Below are 6,801 nucleotides of genomic sequence, written 5' to 3' on the forward strand. Positions count from 1 at the left end.
AAGGATGTTGCCATTGAGGGACATAGTGACATTGACAAAGCTCACTTGTTCATTGAAAGAATTCAACAAATACATCAGCAAATTCAAGAACAACTTGAAAAAAGTCAAGGCAAGTACAAGGAGAGACATGACAAGCATAAATTCAATCACAAGTTCCAAGAAGGGGATGAGGTATGGCTGCACATTAGTAAGGAAATAATGCAAGGAGAAGGTAAAAAGATGAAACCTATTCATTATGGTCCATTCAGAATCCTAAAACAAGTTGGAAATAATGCTTTTCAACTAGATTTTCCTTCATATATGCAAATGTATTCTGTTGTCAACGTGGAGAATTTACGTTTGTATGAACCTTCTTTGATTATTGATCATGAAAGTGATATTCAGTTGCCATATATAGATGATTTCTCGCCATAATTTTTGGATGAGCTGAAAGAAGATGCTATCCTTGACAGAAGGACACACACTTCAAGGAGGGGAAATGCTGATTATATTTGGGTTGGTCTCAAAGGCAACAAACCGAACAAGGCAAAGTGGATGGAGGTGGACAGAGTGAGGGAGCTATACCCTCACCTTTTTAACAGGTAATTGAAGGCTTTTGTGGTCCAAAAGCTTCCCAATGGGGAGGCGTGATTAGGGGCTCATGTCCCAAGTGTCGAAAAATGCTAAAAAATGGAAGTGCTCAAAACTAGTCGAACCTAAATGACCAGATAGGTCTCGTCCTCCCGATTTCGGCGCTATGAACGGTTTGTAAAATGGTCTCCGTATGAAGAAGTTATGCTAATTTGAAAATCACCCAATAACCTTCAATTTTGAATTAAAAAAAATAAATTTGAAATAGAATATTCCTTTCAAAATATGCCCTGAATATTCCATTCAGGGCAACCAATAGGAGGGTGCCACATGGCAAGCCCGAAGGCCGCCACGTGGCCCCAAGGTGGACATTGGATTGACATTCAAAAGTTTTATTGCGGATCGGTGGGTCAAACACATGACCTCCCCATTACCACTACAACGTTCTACCGTTAAGCCACGGGGGCAAGTTTTGATAGATCAATGGAAAAACTTATATTTAAAGGGTGAAATGTTTCTAGTTGGGCCCAAAAGGGGGCTAGCCCCCTCTCCATAGAACCCAGGTCCAGGAACCTTGGCCCTAAACTTCGGTGGTTATGGGTGGCGGTCAGCATTTATGTTAAACAGAGGTGGTCACATGAACCGGCGAAGGTTACAGTCTGGTCAACTGAAAGAGTTAATGCCGCAGACCACGCCACATTTCCCAGTCACATGCAGCAGTCAAACTGGCAGTTAACCCGACGGTCACGGTCAAATGACCGTTTAAATAGTGGTGGCGCCAATTTTGGTGGTCCGGCCAACTTTGGCGGACTTAACTGCGAGTTAACTAAAGTTAGCTGGAGTTAATTCAGGGGAAACTGGCAGTTGGAGTAAATGTGCCATAACTTTGGCTAGGAAAGGCCTTTTGAGACGATTTTTTTTTTTTTTTTTGATTTTGACTAATCAGATGATTCCAGAGCCATTGGGACAGGTTTGAGAGAAATCAGAGGTCGTTTGCAGGTGATTTTGCTCCGTGGAAGTTCTAGGAGCCACTAGGGCCCAGCATTGTGGGAGCTGTATTGGGTTGCAGGTACCCATTGGATGAGAACCAGTAGTCATTCCTGATTGATTTGAGTGTTTTGAATCCATTTTTACAGTCCATTTCACCTGTTAAGGCTTGTATTCCAATGTACAATCATTTTAAGCTTTTAATCAAATCAAGGACATGCCCATTTGGGATCCTTAGACCTAGCATATGTAGCCCAGGAGGGGTGAACTGCTTCATCATATGTTGTTGTATCTGTGGTTGAATTTTCTTTCAGAGCAAATTTGTTTTAGTATGTTAAATAGAAAAATGAATTAATCCTCCTACACATAAAAGGGTTAAAAACTGCATCAAAACTCATTTTTTTTTAACTACAAGACATGTACATCATTTGCACAAGTGTATTTACTTAATTGAATACCTTTCTAAGCATTTTCAAGTAGTTTCGTATTCAGATCATCCCTAGAGTAGGTTTTAATAGGGTGGTGGTTGTGGCCGCAACAAACTCTAAAAGTGTTGTTCCGTGGAGGGAACATCAGCTGTTCCCTGGAAGGAACAACAGCTATTCCCTGGAGGGAACAACAAAAAACACTGCAAAAAGGTGTTGTTCCTTTTAGGGAACAACAACTGTTCTATGGAGGGAACAACAAAAACACTCGAAAGTGGTTGTTGCCACAACAAAATGGCGAACCACTGGGCAAACCAGTTATCTCTATTACCAAATAAACTTTGATCCATAGAACATCAGGGTGTTAAGATAAACTCGAAATGCAAACTGTATAGATGGACAGGCATGGGTTCCACTTCAGCATTAATCACTTTAGGCGGGATAAAGACAAATAACTTCTACTTACTGATAGGGTTTTGACAGGCATTCTCCAATGGTCGTATTATGGGATTTATTGACCCTCCTTTACATGTTTTCTACTTTCAAAATCCTTCTGGGGCCATCACCGGTTTGTCAATACCTGTTTAGGTGTGTACCTCAGCTCTTTATTGCGCATCAAGCTTGATGAATATATGTAGATATGTTTATCTGCACTTTATGTAAGAATTTTTTAGTGCTATACTTTTGCATGATCAAATGGGGCACAGTCATGGATCATGCCATATTTTTAAACCGCTTAAGAAAGGTTGGGCTTGCTGTGTTAATCGGTACTCTGAGTCCAACAACAATCCCTACTCCAACCAACTTCCCAAACAGCCTGTCCTTCTAGATTGGAACAAGGACTTGACATTTCATTTTCTTCTAGATAAGTCCTTCCAGTTTCAGGCACAAGGACTAGAGCACAATTAAATCTGCCACAGGATATACGATAACGAGCTTAGCCCATGAAAGGAGGTTTACTTGTAGATGACAGATATTGGAAATTTAGTGCGGTGGATGGAACCAATCGAGAATGACTGCAAATATTATAGGCAAGTATATGCTAAGTCTAGGTGGGATTTTTTTTTTTAAATGCAGCGTTCCGCCATGCCAGTCCAACTGTGGTTACACATTTTTTCGTTTTATAAAGATGTCCCTACATGCTTCAGGTATCCAGATTATCAACAGAGCTTACCTATCCCAACAAATTCCAATGAGTGGCTTCGATTTGAATTTTACCACTGATTTTCCAGTTCTTATGGGATCATCGAAGGATCATTCAACTTTCGAGGTAACAATGAATTTAGGATCTGCAGACTCATCAGCAGGTTAATGAGGGAAGCAAACGCTGAAGGTAGTGAATGAGGGCTATCGGAAGAAAGTTATAAAACGTGAAAATGAGACTGAAAAACCGAAATTAATTGGCTGAAAAGGACTGGAATTCAAAACAGAAGGAAGATAAACTTTGTGGGAAAAACAAGAACGAGAAAAAAGAACGAAAGTATAACTAATCTATCAGCAAAACAAAGTGAATCCTAATCTACTCAAGAGGTAACCACCATGTGGTCACTACTGGAAGTATCTCTTAAGATGTTGGCTATTAACAGGGAGTTTTTTGGTTTCTCCCTGTAAAGTTTTCAATCTGTAGGTTCCCTGACCAATTTTTTCCTCAACTTGGAATGGGCCCAACCATAAGTGTTGGAATTTTGTGTGCTTACCTTTTGGCTCAGTCAACTTGTCCCATTTCAGGACAAGCTCACTGACTTGGTAATATTTATCTCCTACCAGATGGTGATCGAACCATCTCTTCACAATCATTTGGTGGTTCCTGAACTTGTTTCTTGCATTATCTCTCAATTCCTCCATCCTCACTAGTTGGTTGACCCTTTTTTGAAGTAAGGTCGAAGGGGTCCCTCTTGAGGCTTGGGAGAGCTGTAAAGAGGGAAGGGTAACGTTGGGAGGCAAGATGGCTTCCTGTCCATAGACAAGGAAGTATGGGGAGTTTCCTAATGCTAATTTTGGGGTGACCCTATCAGCCCAGTGGGAATTTGATAGAGCGTTGTGCCAATTCCTCTGGTTGTTGGCGACAGATTTACGAATTATGTGGATGAGGTTTTTATTTGAGGACTCTGCAACTCCATTTCCCTGGGGGTAATAGTTTGATGCATATCTTATGCGAATTGATTTATCAATAGCAAATTCAGTGAATTTTAGTGATGAAAAATAAGAAGCATTATCAAATATGAGAGCGCCAGGGATGCCAAACCTGTTGATAATAAATTTCTCAATAAAAGATATTACCTTGTCTTCATTAACCTTCCAAAGCGGGATGGCTTCGGTCCATCTGGTGAAGTAGTCGATTGCCGTGAGTATATACTTATGCTGCTGTGAAGAGTTCAGAGTGATCTCACCTATGACATCTAGGCCCCATTGCTGGAACGGGCGATAAATCATAACGGGCTTGAGGGGAACGACTGGCTTTCTTTCTCGCCTTGCGGCAGCTTGACACACTTTGCACTTCCGAGTGTAGGCATGTGAGTCTCTGAACAGTGTAGGAAAATTCTTAATATTTTGTGAGCAGTGGTCTCTCCGCCATAGTGACCACTTATTGGGCCATCATGCATTTCTTTCAAGACATGATCAGCGTCATCCTCTCTCCCATTCATAAGCTTGTCATATTCTTTTTCATCAATGAATGCATTTTTGAATGTCTTTTTGTAATGCAGGAACTCAAGGATTTGTTCATCGCCTTCGAACACCTGCCAATTTGAGATGTTATCAGGTACGGATGGTCTAAAAATCAATTCAACATAATATTTATTCTTGTTTAATCTAAGATTAGGCAAAAGTTTTGCAGCCATACCAGCCATTAGATCGGCATCTTGGATTTTCCATCGAGGTATGTGTGTGATATTAAAAGAACCAGAGCTGTTAATTAAGCTCCATACCTCATGTTGGTATCTTACCAGGTGTGGTGAATTGCAATGTATCCTTTTCCTTACCTGGTCCACAATTATCTGTGAGTCACCAAAAACTTTAAGATTTCTCACCTTCATATCAATGGCTTTCTTCAAGCCCTGTAGCAAGCCTTCGTATTCTACCGTGTTGTTGGTGCATGTTGTTAGACTCCGTCTTGTCAGTGTTCCATCAAAGTCAAATTCATTAAAATTTATCTCTCGTCATTTGCAGTCATTTGGGTCAAAAGGAGTTATTTTAAACTTGCACGGGTATTTTGCGCTGATCTGAGAGGGCACCTCAAAACTACATTAAATGTGTTGGGTCCTGTTGTGGGAACTAATTTATTAGCTGTAGAAAATGGACTGAACCACAAAGTATTTTGATGCTTGTTTTTTGTCTTTCTAGCTGATGTCACTATGAAGAATAGAAGGTTCGGCTTGGTATGCCTGCTACACAATGGATCAGTGTTTATAATGCTCGTCGGCCAATGAAAACAGAGATACCACTATAATGTGGCTGATACAAGACTTACACAGCATGTTGAGAAAGGAAATGAAGATGGCCTTTTTATAAGTAGTGAGCTTCTTGCTCAAATTTGTGGGCTCTTATTATGGATGCGGGAAATGGATTCACTGCACAAGTTTATGAGCTTTCTCAGTGCTTTTTTCACAAGGAATGGATCATGGAACAATGGGAGAAAAACTATTACATAAGTGTAATTGCGGGTGCCAACAGTGGGAGTTCCCTGGTAGTAATGTCTAAAGGCACACAGTACACGCAACAGTCTTACAAGGTCAGCGATTCTTTTCCATTTAAATGGATAAACAAAAAGTGGAGAGAGGGATTCTATGTTACTTCTATGGCTTCTGCAGGAAGTAGATGGGGTGTTGTCATGTCCCGAAATACAGGTTTTACAGATTAGGTCGTTAAACTCGATTTTCTATATCCTAGTGAGGGCATCCACAGGCGGTGGGATTATGGGTATTGTATCACTACAACTGCAGCGACATGGGACCAAGCAGCTTTTGTTTTGAGTGTTCCTAGACGATAGCCTACAGATGAAACTCAGGAGACTATTCGCACATCTGCATTTCCGAGTACTCATGTTAAGGAAAAAGCCATGGACAGGCTTTGAAGGTGTGCGCTACGCCACGGCTTGTGTTAAATTGAACAGGCGTTACCCACTTGAGGGGCACTACCCACTTGAGCAGGGGCGCTACCCACTTAGCAACAGAGCCCAGAAATTTTCGTTTTTTTTTTGCGCCCAGTTTTGTATCGAATCAGCTCCATCGACTTGCAAGGGGAAATTAGTGCGTTTGATGTGAATGTTAGCTGCTTTAGTAAAGATGGAGGCATGGTGAGAAACTATACCATAGTTGGCCGAGTATGCTAGAAATGTTAAGATCAAGTTGCAAATGCATCAGAGACGGAGTATGCAATCCTCGCAGCAGGTGAACAATGACTGTCAATCATCTCGCATCAAACAATAAACATCGTGTCTCAGTTGTGCGATGTCCATTTTCCTTCTGCATATCTTGTGCGAGAGGATTTTGCTTCCGAATTAGTTTTATTTCTGGTTACCTTACTGTTTTAAAGGAAGATGATAGAATCATTGTCAAAGTCACTATTCATTGGCATCGAGTCCGGCCAGACAACCAATGTATTGGTAATTGCAGACCAGTAATTAGGAAGTTATTACATGGGAATGAGGCCTTACACGTCTGCTCATAACATAGATTTTCAGAAATCTCTTACACTTGCTCTGTTACAGTACCAAGGGAGTTCGAACATTCTGCGATAGAAGCCCATGCTTCCCAAATTCAATGATAATGAGCTCCCCTAATTGTTCATGAATGCTCTCAAGAGCCTAGCAAACGAGGAA

At 40.9% G+C, this 6,801-nt stretch overlaps 1 pseudogene; it reads left to right on the forward strand.

The window, feature by feature from the left end:
- LOC149257274 (casein kinase 1-like protein HD16 pseudogene) overlaps window positions 1-6,054 on the forward strand; it is a 42,915-nt pseudogene extending 36,861 nt beyond the window's left edge.
- Window positions 6,055-6,801: the final 747 nt, after the last annotated feature.

This window comes from Pinus tabuliformis, chromosome 6 (genome assembly GCF_031772625.1).
Source record: "Pinus tabuliformis cultivar Carrire ecotype Pingquan chromosome 6, CPIR1, whole genome shotgun sequence".
NCBI lineage: Eukaryota > Viridiplantae > Streptophyta > Pinopsida > Pinales > Pinaceae > Pinus > Pinus tabuliformis.